Raw genomic sequence first — 17,695 nt, 5'->3', positions numbered from 1 at the left:
CATCACCTGTTCCTCTGGCTGAAGCTAAGGATTGATGTACTTGCACCCAGACTGCTTGGAATTGTAATAATAGCTCTCATGCTCTTCTCTGTTCATCCTGTCATTGTTCATTTTGAAAACAAGAAGCTCTGCAATCTCTCAGGAACTCTGACACAGAATGCCAGTCTCAGCAAGGTTTGCTACGACCCTCTCTTCGTTTTCAGAACTCTACAGTTATGTTCTTTATGCATGAGTTTCATTCTCAGTGTAGCGGCATCTATATAAAAGGAATCTATATAAAAAGAAAAACAGAGAAAAATAAAGAAAGGAAAATATAGAGTCCTCTCAAAAGTAGGTCTTAACTCTTGTCTTACACAGATCGTGGTGGACCCTCCCAGCTCTGACCTGGGAGCTTTCCTTTCTTGTGCCCTTCTCTCACCCAGGGAGGTCTTCTCTTCCCTGCCTCCCACCCACTACCTACATGAAGCAAAGGCTACAAAATATTCAGAGAAGAAAGAAGAAAAGTAAAAGGACTTTCCACCTGTCAGTTACATAAAAGTTCCCCCCAAAAAACATTCTCTCTAGAATGATATCCAACTGAGCTTCTTTCTGTTAGGCAACATTTTCCTGGTCTTCTGACCCAAATGTCTCAAATTAAATGCCATTTATGGTCCTGATTTCTAGCTTGCTCCACAGCCTTGACTCCTGGTTTTCCCTTAGGTGCTGTTAACACCCAAGGCTTCAACATAATGCCGGTACTAAAAATCTACATTGGCTCCCAGGATGTTTCTGAGCACAATTCAAAGTATTTCTGTTGACCTTTAAAACCCTAAAAGGCTTTCATCCTGTATATCTGAAGGAGCATCTCCATCATCATCATTCAGCCTGGAAACTGAGGTCCACTTCCGAGGGCCTCCTGGTAGTTCCCTCACTGCAAGAAGTGAAATTACAATGAACTAGGCAGAAGGCCCTTTTGGGCATTGAACCCAAACTGTGGAGCACCCTCCTGGCAGATGTTAAAGAGTTAAATAACTATATAGCTTTTTGTAGACATCTGAAGGCAGCCCTCTTTCAGGAAGCTTTTAATGCCCGATGTGTTTTTCCTTTTCCTTTTCCTTTTCCTTTTCCTTTTCCTTTTCCTTTTCCTTTTCCTCTGTATTTTTGTTGGAAGCCATTCAGCTGGGGCAACCTAGTGATATGTGGAGTGAGATTAAAGATGATGATATTATTATTATTATTATTATTATTATTATTATTATTATTATTACTGCTACTATTACTTCCCCTTCTACTATGGCTGACCTCACATGCCTGCCCATGATGCAGCCCCAACAGCATCTCACAAGTGCAAGTTCAAAATATCAGAAGTTGGGAGGTTACTTATGTTGAAACAGAATTACCAAGAGTCCAAGCACTGTAAAATTTAAACCCACAACAAAAACCCCACCCCAAACTGGTTGATCGTTGAACTCTCAGTAACTGAACAACATGACACCTGGTTCTCTCATTAGTAACTGAACCCTACTGAGATTTGCATTGTTTCCACATCATGATCTCATCATTTTAAAAAGCCCAAGTCTCCAGAGTTTCCACTGCTGGACATCCAAAAGAGACCAGGAGAATTACACTCTGATACTTCTACCATTCAGGCTTTTCCTGTGGAGAGTAACAACAATGGGCATAACTACTCCACTTGCTATCTTTTTCCAGACCTTTTTAGCAGTTGAGTCTGCTGTAGCCTTTTTAGGAAATGGATTTATCATAGTTGTGAATGGGCACCGATGGCTCCAAAACAGGAAGATGGCCCCTTGCGACTTCCTCTTGACCAGTTTGAGCACCTCCAGAATTACGCTGCAGCTGACCATCCTGACAATTAATATTCTGTACTACAACACTGCAGAAAGTGGTATGCGTACCTATGGACAGGATATTGGCACATTTTTATGGTTATTTCTCAGCAACGCCAGCCTCTGGTGTGCCACATGGCTCAATGTCTTCTACTGTGTGAAGGTCACCAACTTCCCTCATCACCTGTTCCTCTGGCTGAAGCTAAGGATCGATGTACTTGCACCCAGACTGCTTGGAATGGTGATAATAGCTCTCATGCTCTTCTCTGCTCATCCAACCATTCTTTATTTTGAAGCTAAGAAGCTCTGCAATCTCTCAGGAACTCTGTCACAGAATGCCAGTCTCAGCAAGGTTTGCCACAACCCATTCTTTGTTTTCAATACTCTACAGTTCTTTTCTATATGCATGAGTTTCATCCTCAGCGTAGCGGCATCCATGGTTTTGCTCGTCTCTCTTTGGAGGCACAGAAAGAATATGAAAAAGAGTGGCTCTGTCATTAAGGACCTCAGCACTCAGGTCTATCTCAATCTCATGAAGTCTTTGTTGTTCTCTCTGCTCGTTGACATTACGTATTTTGCCACTTTAATCATTCCTGTAAGCGGTTATTTCAGGTATGTAGCATATGACGGTTTCAGTTTGGCAGTAGTGCTGTCTGCAATACCTTCAGCACATACCATAATCTTAATATTGTCCAATCCCAAACTGAAAGAAATCTTTTTGCGCATACTAAACATCAGAAATGTGACTTCATAAAGTGAAGCGGGCTGTGGACATGCATTCCTTGTATCCAAGAAAAAACTCCCCCCCCCCCTTTAATACTTGTCTGTTCCTCCTAAACCTGCCCTGAATTTTATTCCTGCCTAGAAATCCAACCTTTGATCATTATTTACACAGATCCTTCCACTTGTCAACCATTAGTAACAGCGATATTGGTAATGAGTAAGGGGGAAATAAAATATTTATTCATTCTTCTATTTTTAATTATAAATTCATTCATTTAGTATAGATCTTCAGAACATTTCCTTAGAGCAGTTTAAGTCAATGCCTGGAGTCAGCACTTGCCTTGAATATATATTCATTTGCTGGTGAGGAACATCAACGAACAGGGAAAAACCTACTTATAGATCAGAAGTTGGTTGACGATTTCTATGATCCATGATCGGTCATCGTTTGGGATTGTCATGATGACTTACATGACCTAGTGAGCTATTATCTCTACATTCTAATTCAGAGCTAGATATATGCATGTTTATTCATTTGCTCTTATGCAGATAAGGGGACCAGGCAAGGCTGCCCTCTTTCACCCTTATTATTTATCATGGTACTTGAATGCCTAGCGATTGTAATAAGGAAAGACACAAAGATAAAAGGCATAACAGTTGAGAAAAAAATCACATAAAATAAAGGCCTTCACAGATGAACTGATATTAACAACCGAAAACCCAGAAGAAAGTGTGCCACAAATAATAGGAAAAAAATCTTGAATTCGGGAAAGTAGCAGGATTCAAGTTAAACAAAAACAAGACCAATATGTTAGCAAAAAATATGACTATGCAGAAAAAAGAAGAATTACAAAGATATCAGGATTGGCAATAGTAAACAAAACCAAGTACCTGGGAATCTGGCTGACAAACCAAAATAGTACAACAAACACCTCGGGTTACAGACACTTCAGGTTGCAGACTCCGCTAACCGGAAGTAGTACCTCAGGTTAACAACTTTGCCCCAGGATGAGAACAGAAATCACATGGCGGTGGTGCAGCAGCAGCGGGAGGCCCCATTAGCTGAAGTGGTACCTCAGGTTAAGAACGGTTTCAGGTTAAGAACGGACCTCCGGAACAAATTACATTCTTAACCCGAGGTACCACTGTAACCTATTTAAAGACAACTATACAAAAATTTGGAAAGAAGTCCCAAGAGATTTGGAAATTGGGAATAAGTTAAGACTTTCACTTTGTGGCAGGATATCAGTAGGACAAATGAATGTGTTGCCTAAAACAATGTTTTTATTTCAAATGATACCAATCATTGGAGGGGAAGGCTGTTTCAAATTATGGCAAATAGACCTATCAAAATTTATTTGGCAGCAAGAATTAAATATAAACTTTTAATAGATAAAATATACAGAGGTAGACTGGCATTATCTGACCTAAAGTTGTATTACGATTCGGTTTGTTTAAATTGGTTAAAAGTGGATATTGTTGGACCTAGAAGGGTTTAATAACCACTATGGGTTATGAGATACAAAAAGGTGAAAGTTCACAGGGGATTTACTAATCATATCTGTCAGAGCTGGCTCCAGGTCCCAGCTCACAGAGGACCAACGCTAGCCGGCAGTAATGTACAAAAGTCTTTATTGAAGTACAGTTTCCATTTTCAAGCCGCAGCGCCCCAGCTCTACGTCTAGGGGTTAGATCGGCGAAGCTCCATCTGAGTCTCCGCCCCCTGTACACCAGTTTAAGATTCTAGCCTTACTCCACCTCTTCCGTCTCTCCTTTCTCCTCTGGGTCCTGCTACCCCCCGGGGTCCCTTCCTTCCTGGATTCTTCTGACGCTGACGTTGACCCCCCTGACTCCTCCCCGTCTTTTCGGCGGGCTTTGGGACCTGGCTCCCTATCCGGGCTGCCAACTGCGCCGCCCTCCTGTACATTTGAACTTGGCGCGTGCGCCCAGCCTTCAACCTTCCTCTCGACCGTTTCCTCGCTCCCCGATGGAGGCGTGGCCAATCCTGACTCATGTCCTCCCACTGGCAGTGCGCCGCCTGATCCCGATGCCTGGGACTCCTCCCCCCTACTGCACTCTGGTGTGGACGCTGGTCCTGATTTCCAACTGCTGCTCTCTGAGTCCCCTCTGGCCCCTTCTTCCTGGGGTGTCCCCCTAGGCACCCCCCTTGCTCTGACCATGGGAGCCCCTTTCTGTGAATCTTCCGATTCGCTGGAAAGACTCAGAGACCTCGGACTGCTGTCATCGCTAACATTTCCTTCGGACTCCTCCCCCTCGCTCTCTATTTCCTCCCTTTCCTGTGCCTCTGCTCCTGAACCCCTGACAATATCATAAGAAAATTGATATACAGAGTATGGGTAAATACAAAGAACTACTAGAACCAAAGACATCCTGGTGGATTTCGCCTTTAGAAGCAATAACGGTAAAAAAGAAAAATATGGAACTAAATTGGACTACAAATAAGGATTTATTAAAATAAAATAAAAATAAGCTGATATTAAAAGACTATGAGGAAATAAGACATCATCTAAAAGGGTGGATTCAGTATCACCAACTAAATGAAGTGTTCAAGGCAGACAAGAAAAGAGGCTTTACAGAGTCTCATTACTAAATAAAGAGTTATTACAAAATAATGCCCAGATAATTTCTAAAATTTATGAAACATTACTGGAGTGGGAGGTGAACAGGTAAAAGAGATGATTAGATGGGCTATAGATATAGGTAAAACTATTGAATTATCATCATGGAAATAATTATGGAAAGAGAGTTGAAAATTTACAGCTTGTGAAGCGATAAGGGAAAATTTAATAAAGATGTTGTCAGGGCCTGACAGATGTTTTACAGACGGTATTTAACACCAACCAAAATATGTAAAATGTATAAAACAAAATCAAATCTGTGTTGCAGGTAGGGAACACTCATACATATGTGGTGGAGATGTGATAAAATCAAAAGCTTCTGGGATATAGTGTATGAAGAGTTAAAGAAAATGTTTAAACAAAACTTTGTTATGAAAACAGAAGCTTTTTTACTGGGGATACTAGACACAGATATTGCCAGAGAAAATAAGAAAATATTGCTGTAAGCCGCAGGAGCGGCAAGAACACTAATTGCCAAAAATTGAAAAAAAGAAATAATCCCGACAAAAAAAAAAAAAGAATGGCAAGACAAATTATTTGATCATATTGAATTGGCTAGAATGACAGTGGCAATTAGGGGTCAAACCAAGCAAAAATTCCAAAAAGAATGGGTAAAATATAGAGAATATCTTAAAAAGCAGTGCCCTCAAATTAATACTTGGACTTGTTTCGATTAACTTCTGCAGAATAATTTATGGTACTTAAATTAAAAACAGAAAGAAAAAGGGGCAATAATAAACTAAAAAGGAGACAATTTACCAAAAATAAGTCAATTAGAAGAAAAGAAGAACTGAAATATGGTGTGTGTCTATATATACAAAACAAATAATATAAAGTTGTCATACTTTATCATGTTTTATTTGTATTTTTGGTTTTGTGTTTTGTTGTTGTTTTTCTTTTGATTCTGTACTATTATTTTCATGTTTAGTTTGACAAGTGTGTGTTGTAAATAAACACAATTAAAAAACAAACAAAACAAAACAAATCATTTGCTCTTATGTAGCTGTATTATTTATTGTATGACAAAAATATTGATAGCTCAGTTGGTAGAGCACGAAACTCTTAAGCTCAGGATTGTGGGTTCAAGCCCAACTTTGGGCAAAAAGATTCCTGAATTGCAGGGGTTGGACTAGATAACCCTCGTGGTCCCTTCCAACTCTGGTTCTATGAGATATTGCAAGTCCATGGGGAGTGCAGGGATGGTTGCGCCCTCCCTGGATCTCTAACCCACACCTCAGCTTATGCACCCCAGTGCGTCACTTCGGTGCTGCTAACGTAGCGTTTTGACTTCACCTCGCCCCCCACTTCAAAAGGCGCAGTCCATTCTCTCTCTCAAGACAGACAGATGCCAGCCACAATCTTTTTATGAACAATCTTCTCTATTTTAGGTTCAAATGTGGTTTGCCTTGGAATGGAAAAAAAACCTGCACATACCCTCTACTGGAATGCCCCATCCAGATTCATGCCTTTAATAGGATGCCCTGCTTTGTCAGTGACAGCCTGGATGCAGAAAAGTGATGTGAGGCACTAGCAGGGGAACTTGCAAGGGAACCCCAAAGGGAAGACAGCTTAGAGCCAGGGGATTGGTGGTAGGATGACAATGTGTGGTCAGAAGGAGAAGAAGGAGCAAAGTAGAAGGAGGAGGTGTTGGAAGCTGAAGAGGTAACAGGGTTAAGTGAGCAGGAAGAGGCTGTGGGAAAGAGTAATCCTGAATGAGAGGCAGAAGAGGAGGCTGGAGAGGAGAGGGTCAAGAGGCAGCAGCAAGTCAGGCTGCTAAAGAAGCCAGGGAGTCTCCCCCTCCTGCTGTGACCAGCTCCCCTCTCCTTTGTGGGAATGATCAGGGAGGCAGGAGAGGATATATTGTTTAATTATATCCTTCCCAACTTGTGTTAACAAGTTCTACAATTTAGCAGAGTCACATTCCCCCTTTTAAACTTGTGCAGCGGATAACGTCTTTGCCAGGCTTGTTTAAGCCTCTAGAATAAGTTGCCTGGTAATTCCCCTTTTATTCCCTCATAAAAGAAATAGACGCGACACAGTCTTGTATATAAGTATATAAAACAGTTTACTCACATTCTGTTCACAAATGGATCCCAGGAGGCAGACTTAAGTTACAAAATATATACACCTGGAATCTATCCCATAAGGAGATAGTTCCTTTGTCCTCTCTTGGCTGCAAGCCAAGAGAGCATCTCAGGCTATGAATATTTTTGCTTCTTCGAGGAATGGAGTCAGAGAGATGGCTACCTCCACTGTGCTATTTTCTTACCTGCATAGGTGAGGTCACGCCCACATCTGGTCACATGTAGAGGAAGTTTGTCCCAGCCCAGGAGGAAACAGGAAGTTCCGACTGGCTGGTCCAGACATCCTCTTTTATGAGCACTCTAGGAATGTTGTATTTGACTGCTCTGTGTTTCACATCCCACACCCTCTGGTCTCCCAGAACCCATGGAGGTATGAAGAGGGTGGAGCACAGATAGAAAGACAGAGAATATTCCTGTTCCTTGGGTAAGTTGCTGGCAAGGAGGAGACTTGGAGAGTTGTGGGAGGGCAGGGACCTTCACTCCCCACAACTGTTTCACTTGGGCATTGGGGAAGAGTTGCTGGGCTCACTAGGCCTGAGCTGTTCTGTTTCCTTGAATAAAGAATTAACTTCACTGGCACCGGCTGTTTTATTTCTGACTTCCCCCTGGCTCCTGCCTTCACGTGCTGCTACCACCACTTCAGACACTGGCTATGGCAATCCCACCGCATAAAGCAGCAGTGGGGCAACAGCTCCCTCCTCCTCTTCCTCATCTGTGCCCTATCTCTCAGGTGCCACCCAAAGCAGCTGCTTCATCCCATGTCATTCTTGGGCAGGTTCTTTTTTCCCTAATGGATGAGGCCAACCCAAGGAGCTGTCTTGAGAATTGTGAGACAGTACATATTCAGAATATGTATATATTCATATATTCATATATTTACTCAGCGGGACGCGGGTGGCGCTGTGGGTAAAACCTCAGCACCTAGGACTTGCCGATCGCATGGTCGGCGGTTCGAATCCCCGCGGCGGGGTGCGCTCCCATCATTCGGTCCCAGCGCCTGCCAACCTAGCAGTTCGAAAGCACCCCCGGGTGCAAGTAGATAAATAGGGACTGCTAACCAGCGGGAAGGTAAACGGCGTTCCGTGTGCTGCGCTGGCCTGCCAGATGCAGCTTGTCACGCTGGCCACGTGACCTGGAAGTGTCTCCGGACAGCGCTGGCTCCCGGCCTATAGAGTGAGATGAGCGCACAACCCTAGAGTCTGTCAAGACTGGCCCGTACGGGCAGGGGTACTGTCAGGGGTTCAGGAGCAGAGGCACAGGAAAGGGAGGAAATAGAGAGCGAGGGGGAGGAGTCCGAAGGTAATGTTAGCGATGACAGCGGTCCGAGGTCTCTGAGTCTTTCCAGCGAATCGGAAGATTCACAGAAAGGGGCTCCCATGGTCAGAGCAAGGGGGGTGCCGAGGGGGACACCCCAGGAAGAAGGGGCCAGAGGGGACTCAGAGAGAAGCAGTTGGAAATCAGGACCAGCGTCCACACCAGAGTGCAGTAGGGGGGAGGAGTCCCAGGCATCGGGATCAGGCGGCGCACTGCCAGTGGGAGGACATGAGTCAGGATTGGCCACGCCTCCATCGGGGAGCGAGGAAACGGTCGAGAGGAAGGTTGAAGGCTGGGCGCGCGCGCCAAGTTCAAATGTACAGGAGGGCGGTGCAGTTGGCAGCCCGGATAGGGAGCCAGGTCCCAAAGCCCGCCGAAAAGACGGGGAGGAGTCAGGGGGGTCAACGTCAGCGTCAGAAGAATCCAGGAAGGAAGGGACCCCGGGGGGTAGCAGGACCCAGAGGAGAAAGGAGAGACGGAAGAGGTGGAGTAAGGCTAGAATCTTAAACTGGTGTACAGGGGGCGGAGACTCAGATGGAGCTTCGCCGATCTAACCATGAGACGTAGAGTTGCACGCAGCAGCTTGAGAATGGAAACTGTAACTCAATAAAGACTTTTGTTTAATGATCGCTGGCTAGCGTGATCCTCTGTGAGCTAGGATCTGGAAGCAGCTCTGACAGGTACCTTTACCTTTACATATACAGAAACCTATGGAGGTTTGAACAGAGATGCTTTGGGTTAGTGTGTGAATGCTCCAGGTTCTGAGTTACTTCCAAGAGCGGCCTAAGCAGCTTAATATCCCCAGGCCTGGGACTGACCTGTGAACCTGACTTTCCTGTATTCTTTTGTTGCCGTTCAATCCTGACATCTGGCTTACTCTTCAGTCCTGCTTCCTAGATATCCCTTGGCTCTAAATGGCTTTTTTTTTGGTCCTGACTTCTTACTTGCTCTCAGTCCTGGTTTCCCCTTTGGTTCCCTTGACTCCCAAGGCTTCAATCCATGGCTCACCTAAGATTTGTCCCCATGACGCAGCCCCAAAGCATCTCACAAATACCTCATTGATTTAGTTGCTCTTCTACTGTAGTTCAGTAGATTATCCTATCCATGAGGTTTAACATTTCATATTATCACAAGTTGGGAGGTCACTTATGGTGAAACAGAATTACCTAGAGTCCAAGCATTGAAAAATTGATACCCCTGCAAAAAAATGTATACCCACCCAAACTGACAGGGATTGGTTGATCATTGAAATCTCAGCATATGTCGAAATCCAAGTATATGTGAATAACATGATACCTGGTTCTGTCATTAGTAACAGAATCCTTCTGAGATTTGCATTTCTTTCCACACCATGATCTCATCATTTTAAAAGCCCAAGTCTCCAGAGTTGCCACCGCTGGAGATCCAAAACAAAGCAGGAGAATTACACTCTGATACTTCTTCCATTCAGGCTTTTCTCATCGAAAGTAACAACAATGGGCATAACTACTCCATTTGGCATCTTTTTCCAGACCATTTTAGCAATTGAGAGCGCTGTTGCCTTTTTAGGAAATGGATTTATCATAGTTGTGAATGGACACCGATGGCTCCAAAACAGGAAGATGGCCCCTTGTGACTTCCTCTTGACCAGTTTGAGCACCTCCAGAATTATGCTGCAGCTGACCATCTTGATAAATAATATTCTGTACAACAGCCTTCCAGAGAACTATACGGGTACTTTCACAAGAGAGATTGGCGCATTTTTCTGGTTTTTTCTCAGCAATGTTAGCCTCTGGTGTGCCACACAGCTTGATATTTTCTACTGTGTGAAGGTCACCAACTTCACCCATCACCTGTTCCTCTGGCTGAAGCTAAGGATCGATGTGCTTGTATCTAGACTGCTTGGAATGGCGATCATAGCTCTCATGCTCTTCTCTGTTCCTCCAACCATTCTTTATTTTGAAAATAAGAAGCTCTGTAATCTCTCAGGAACTCTGACACAGAATGCCAGCCTCAGCAAGGTTTGCAAAGACCCATTATCTGCTTTTAGAATTCTACAGTACTGTTCTATGTGCATGAGTTTCATCCTGAGTGTAACGGCATCCATGCTTTTTCTCATCTCTCTTTGGAGGCACATAAGAAATCTAAGAAAGAGTGGCTCTGCCATTAAGGACCTCAGCACTCAGGTCTATCTCAACGTCATGAAGTCTTTGTTGTTCTCTCTGTTCTTTGGCATTACGTATTTTGCTGCTTTACTCATTCGTATGGCTAATTTCTACATGTCTGGCATAAATATGCTATTAGTTTCTGATTTAGTGCTGTCTGCCCTCCTTTCAGCACACTCAGTAATCTTGATATTGTCCAATGCAAAACTTAAAGTAATCTTAGTGCACATTCTGAAGCTCAGATAAAGAAAAGAGGGCTTTTGACATGCATCCCTTGTGCAAAAGAAAATCCCCAAAGATTTTCCCACCAGCCATTTCCCCCCTTGCTCTATCTGTATGTGTATATGCATGTGTGTGTAATACTTGCCTCAGGTGTATTGGCTTGTATTTCTCCCTTCACATCCCAAATGGACAAAATGTTACCATTTATTAATTTCTGGGGTTTAGGAGCGTCCCCCTCACAAATCTCTAACACCATCAACAAACCACTTTATTTTAGCTTCAAATGTGGTTTGCCTTTAAATGGAGAAGACTGCACATACCCCTCTGCTGGACTGCCCAATCCAGATTCATGCCTTTAATAGGATATTTTTATTCACAATTGGCACTAACAGATGCAGATGTTGTGGTGTGGGGAGTGAAGCCTTGGGATGCAGAGCTGTGTGGCCCAGAATCTCCCATTCATCCCCCAACCTAGACTGCTACCCTCAGATAGGCTGAAAGGGGCACCCACTGTTAGAGTAAGGGTATTTTCACATTGTCCCCTTAGTGTGCAATATTCTGTATTCCCTTCAACTAAACTCAGGTGTAAATATGTGTAAATACTGGAAATACTTGTCCTAATCATTTAGTTCATTGGAACTTTTTCTAATCAGTTGACCATTATGACAAATAACAACATGTAATCTACTCCTCGCCAAAGAATTGATGGTTTTGAATTATGGTGCTGGAGGAGACTCTTGAGAGTCCCATGGACTGGAAGAAGATCAAACGTATCCATTCTTAAAGAAATCAGCCCTGAGCGCTCACTGGAAGGACAGATCCTGAAGCTGAGGCTCCAATACTTTGGCCACCTCATGAGAAGAGAAGACTCCCTGGAAAAGAACCAGGGCACAAGGAGAAGGAGACGACAGAGGATGAGATGGTTGGGTAGTGCTCTCGAAGCTACCAGCATGAGTTCAACCAAACTGCGGGAGGCAGTGGAAGACAGGAGTGCCTGGCGTGCTCTGGTCCAGGGGGTCACGAAGAGGCGGACACAACTAAACAACTAAACAACAACAATCTACTCCTTGCCCTGAGATTTGAAACTCTTCCTTTACAATATTGTAAATTTCATACATTTATGACTTCTATAAATCTCTTTCCTTCTTTAAAGCATTGTTAAGTTAACTGGCCCATAATCTCTAGTGTTTCTAGATGGTGATGATATTGACTTGTTTGGTTTTAATGTTATCATATTTTTAGTATTTTAACTGCTGTAAACTGCTCTTGTAAACCTTGGAATGAAAGACAGTATAGAAATGATTTTATCAATAAAGTAGTAATAGAATGATATTTTTTGCTTGGTTTCAGTGATTTTCCATATTTCATGGCAAGAGGTACATCCAGACTCTTCCTCAGACTGCCTCCATCCCATCTCACCAGACTTTATCCCTAAACTGATCTCACTTTGCTGCCTAGGTAGGCCTGACCTTCCTACAGGGAGTGAGCTGATGATACAGTGCATGTAAATTCAGCAATTTGTTTACAGCGACCACAGAGCATGCCAGGTATCCAAAGTCAATTATGCAAACGAAAAATGGAAATGCTGTAAAAGAATCTCTCGGCACTTTGCATTTCCATTTGTCTGAAATCAGAGGAAAGCATCCCGCAGTGTCGGTCCCCCTTCCCCCATGATATATAGTTTACAACATAGGTGGCACTGGAAGATTGTATCTGAGCGCTGTTAGGAGTTTCCTGGAGTTTCTTCTGTCTCTTCCTGGCTGGACCTTGCATGTCATGGTGTCAGAAGTCAAGCTTATAACACAAAGATCCCCCGGGAGGGAGGGCAGTTTGGGCTAGCAAGCATCCCAAAACCTTAAAACTCTCAAAGCCAGAAGAACCCAGTCTCTGTCTCTGGTCCCCTACAAACATATCCATTGGAGGTGTTTTGTTCTGTTTTGACTTATTAAGTCCTTTGGAAGAGATTTCTGCATAGGTTAAATAGATTGCCTTGCCTATCAGCCCGCTAACCACAACACACTCTGCCCATCTTCTGCATCCATATTAATCAAGTTGCTCTCTCTGTGTGTAGTCGATTTTCATTCTGCCCCAAGTAATTGCCGTATGACCAACTTGCAAATTATGCACATTTAACTTACGCAAATTCAGCTTTAGGTATTTGGCCCCAAAGGAGGAGGTGGATCTTGAAAAAGAAAAATACTTCCCACCTGCCATTACACTCACCTTGGGAGAGCGTTCGAAGTTGCAGGGTGAGAGTGTTTTGACTCTATGCTATTTTGGCTTTATGTGCAGTTCCTGGAATGTAACCCTTGTCAGCATCGCCCTAGAGCCAGTGCGCCAACTGGACTCATGCACCTCAACCCCGACTGGGCTAGGCGAGCTGGGTAGCACCGCCAGAGACCTCCTTTTCCCACAGGAACAGGTCACAGTGCTGTGGACTCACAGCTTAGAGCTGAGAGCACCGGATTCACTGTCTCAATAATACAGTCGTTGCGCAGCAGAGTTTTGCAGAGTCTTGCAGAGTATAAACCACTCGGAGAGCAGCTCTGTAAATATCTTCCTTTTATTCTATAACTACAACTATGATACAAAGCTATATACAGAGCTGAATATTCTAAGCATAAATCAATGCTACACTGAGAGTCTGCAGCTGCTCTAACAGCAATCTTATCTCTAGGATCTCCAACACTCTCACTCTCTCCGATACACTGACTGACTGACTCTCTCTCTCACACACACACAGATATGTTGCTGGGCAGAATAAGTAGATAGGCAGGACACGCCTCCTTCTCTCTGTGGAGAGTCAGCAGAGACCATCAGGAGATCATCAGGAGATTCTTGGGTATGGGAGGGGAGAAATCTCCTCAACCCTCACATAAACAGAGTCAGCTGTAGCCTGTCAGGTCGTAAACCTCTCTGCAGCAAGGGAGAAACATTTCATCCCCAGGCAATTCTTTCCCTCACAGGGAAGTATACAACCTACCAACCCAAACTGACAGAGATTGGTTGATCATTGAAGTCCCAGCATATGTCGAAATCCAAGTATATGTGAATAACATGATACCTGGTTCTGTCATTAGTAACAGAGCCCTTCTGAGATTTGCATTTCTTTCCACACCATGATCTCATCATTTTAAAAGCCCAAGTCTCCAGCGTTTCCACTGCTGGACATCCAAAAGAAACCAGGAGAATTACACGCTGATAATTCATCCATTCAGGCTTTTCTCGTGGAGAGTAACAACAATGGGCATAACTACTCCTTTTGGCATCTTTTTCCAGACCTTTTTAGCAATTGAGTCTGCTGTAGCCTTTTTAGGAAATGGATTTATCATAGTTGTGAATGGGCACCGATGGCTCCAAAACAGGAAGATGGCCCCTTGCGACGTCCTCTTGACCGGTTTGAGCACCTCCAGAATTATGCTACAGCTGACCGTCATGATAAATAATATTCTGTACAACAGCCTTCCAGAGAACTATACGCGTACTTTTACAAGAGAGATTGGCACATATTTCTGGTTGTTTCTCAGCAGTGTTAGCCTCTGGTGTGCCACATGGCTTGATATTTTCTACTGTGTGAAGGTCAGCAACTTCCCCCATCACCTGTTCCTCTGGCTGAAGCTAAGGATCGATGTTCTTGTATCTAGACTGCTCGGAATGGCGATCATAGCTCTCATGCTCTTCTCTGTTCCTCCAACCATTCTTTTTTTTGAAAATAAGAAGCTCTGTAATCTCTCAGGAACTCTGACACAGAATGCCAGCCTCAGCAAGGTTTGCAAAGACCCATTATCTGCTTTTAGAATTCTACAGTTCTGTTCTATGTGCATGAGTTTCATCCTGAGCGTAACGGCATCCATGCTTTTCCTCATCTCTCTTTGGAGGCACATAAGGAATCTAAGAAAGAGTGGCTCTGCCATTAAAGACCTCAGCACTCAGGTCTATCTCAACGTCATGAAGTCTTTGTTGCTCTCTCTGTTCTTTGGCATTACGTATTTTGCTGCTTTACTCATTCCTATGGCTCATTTCTACATGTATGGCACAAATCTGCAATTAGTTTCTGATTTAGTGCTGTCTGCCCTCCTTTCAGCACACTCAGTAATCTTGATATTGTCCAATGCAAAACTCAAAGTAATCTTAGTGCACATTCTGAAGCTCAGAGAAAGAAAAGAGGGCTTTTGACATGCATCCCTTGTGCAAAAGAAAATCCCCAAAGATTTTCCCACCAGCCAGTCTCCCTCTCGCTCTATCTGTATATGTATATGCATGTGTGTGTGTGTGTGTGTGTGTGTGTGTGTAATACTTGCCTCAGGTGTATTGGCTTGTATTTCTCTCTTCACATCCCAAATGGACAAAATTCTACCATTTATTAATTTCTGGGGTTTAGGAGGGTCCCCCTCACAAATCTCTAACACCATCAACAAACCACTTTATTTTAGCTTCAAATGTGGTTTGCCTTGGAATGGAGAAGACTGCACATACCCCTCTGCTGGACTGCCCAATCCAGATTCATGCCTTTAATAGGATATTTTTATTCACAATTGGCACTAACAGATGCAGATGTTGTGGTGTGGGGAGTGAAGCCTTGGGATGCAGAGCTGTGTGGCCCAGAATCTCCCATTCATCCCCCAACCTAGACTGCTACCCTCAGATAGGCTGAAAGGGGCACCCACTGTTAGAGTAAGGGTATTTTCACATTGTCCCCTTAGTGTGCAATATTCTGTATTCCCTTCAACTAAACTCAGGTGTAAATATGTGTGAATACTGGAAATACTTGTCCTAATCATTTAGTTCATTGGAACTTTTTCTAATCAGTTGACCATTATGACAAATAACAACATGTAATCTACTCCTCGCCGAAGAATTGATGGTTTTGAATTCTGGTGCTGGAGGAGACTCTTGAGAGTCCCATGGACTGCAAGAAGATCAAACCTCTCCATTCTGAAGCCCTGAGTGCTCACTGGAAGGACAGGTCGTGAAGCTGAGGCTTCAATACTTTGGCCACCTCATGAGAAGAGAAGACTCCCTGGAAAAGACCCTGATGTTGGGAAAGATGGAGGGCACAAGGAGAAGGGGACGACAGAGGACGAGATAGTGGGACAGTGTTCTCGAAGCTACCAGCATGAGTTTGACCAAACTGCGGGAGGCAGTGGAAGACAGGAGTGCCTGGCGTGCTCTGGTCCAGGGCGTCACGAAGAGGCGGACACAACTAAACGACTAAACAACAACAATCTACTCCTTGCCCTGAGATTTGAAACTCTTCCTTTACAATATTGTAAAGTTTATTCATTTACGACGTCTATAAATCTCTTTCCTTCTTAAAAGCATTGTTAATTTAAATGGCCCATAATCTCTAGTGTTTCTAGATGGTGATGATATTGACTTGTTTGGTTTTAATGTTATCCTATTTTTAGTATGTTAACTGCTGTAAACTGCTCTGGTAAACCTTGGAATGAAAGACAGTATAGAAATGATTTTATCAATAAAGTAGTAATACTATGGTATTTTTTGCTTGGTTTCAGTGATTTTCCATATTTCATGGCAAGAGGTACAGCCAGACTCTTCCTCAGACTGCCTCCATCCCATCTCAACAGCTTTATCCCTAACCTGATCTCACTTTGCTGCCTAGGTAGGCCTGACCTTCCTACAGGGAGTGAGCTGATGATACAGTGCATGTAAATTCAGCAGTTTGGTTACAGCGACCATAGAGCATGCCAGGTATCCAAAGTCAAAGGAAAAATGGAAATGCTGTAAAAGAATCTCTCGGGACTTTGCATTTCCATTTGTCTGAAATCAGAGGAAAGCATCCCGCAGTGTCGGTCCCCCTTCCCCCATGATATGTAGTTTAAAACATAGGTTGGCACTGAAAGATTGTATCTGAGTGCTGTTAGGAGTTTCCTGGAGTTTCTTCTGTCTCTTCCTGGCTGGACCTTGCATGTCATGGTGTCAGAAGTCAAGTTTAAAACACAAAGATCCCCAGGGAGGGAGGGCAGTTTGGGCTAGCAAGCATCCCAAAACCTTAAAACTCCCAATGCCAGAAGAACCCAGTCTCTGTCTCTGGTCCCCTACAAACATATCCATTAGAGGTGTTTTGTTTTGTTTCTGGGGTTTTCACATTGCATGGCCCATGTATTGTTTTTTCTTCACCCTACTAAGATTTTTGCACGTCCTGTGCTTCCTAAGCTATGGACAAAGTTAGCTTGAAATACATGGAGCATTCATTCATTCATGCTAAAGCACCTGAGCTGGTTTACAATTCTAAAATACTAGAACAAATTGATGTTTATGTCATAAGCTAATGGTATGTGTGCTCCCTGGTCTGGGCTCCCACACTCCTGCCTTCCCTCAGGGAAGGTTGGGGAAGAGCTGCCCCATCATCTTTCTCAGGTCATTGATGCTTCTGTCCAACAAACTCACCTCAAGAAATTAAGCTAAGCAGTGCTGATTTTTTAGAAAAACAGGTACCGGAACTCACCATGGATGCTTCCCTTGTTCTCTTACACTGGCAATGGCGCCGACCTGAGAGGTGCCGGAACTGAGCCCTGAAGCTAAGGAATGTAACATGTCGCAATGCTTCTAAAAGAGGGAAATGTAAAACATCACAGATAAGCATCACCAACATGGCAGTGGGCCCTTATGGTGTTGTGGCAACGTGCTCAGGGAAGCCATTTTGAAAGTTAAAATTTTAAGCAAGGAAGCCATTTTTGTTGATCTAAGGCCAGGCCCCCATATCCAGTAAATACACTCAG

The sequence above is a fragment of the Podarcis pityusensis genome (assembly GCF_964106645.2).
Source record: "Podarcis pityusensis genome assembly, chromosome: 17".
Classification (NCBI taxonomy): Eukaryota; Metazoa; Chordata; class Lepidosauria; order Squamata; family Lacertidae; genus Podarcis; species Podarcis pityusensis.
Note: the sequence above shows the minus strand (reverse complement) of the source record.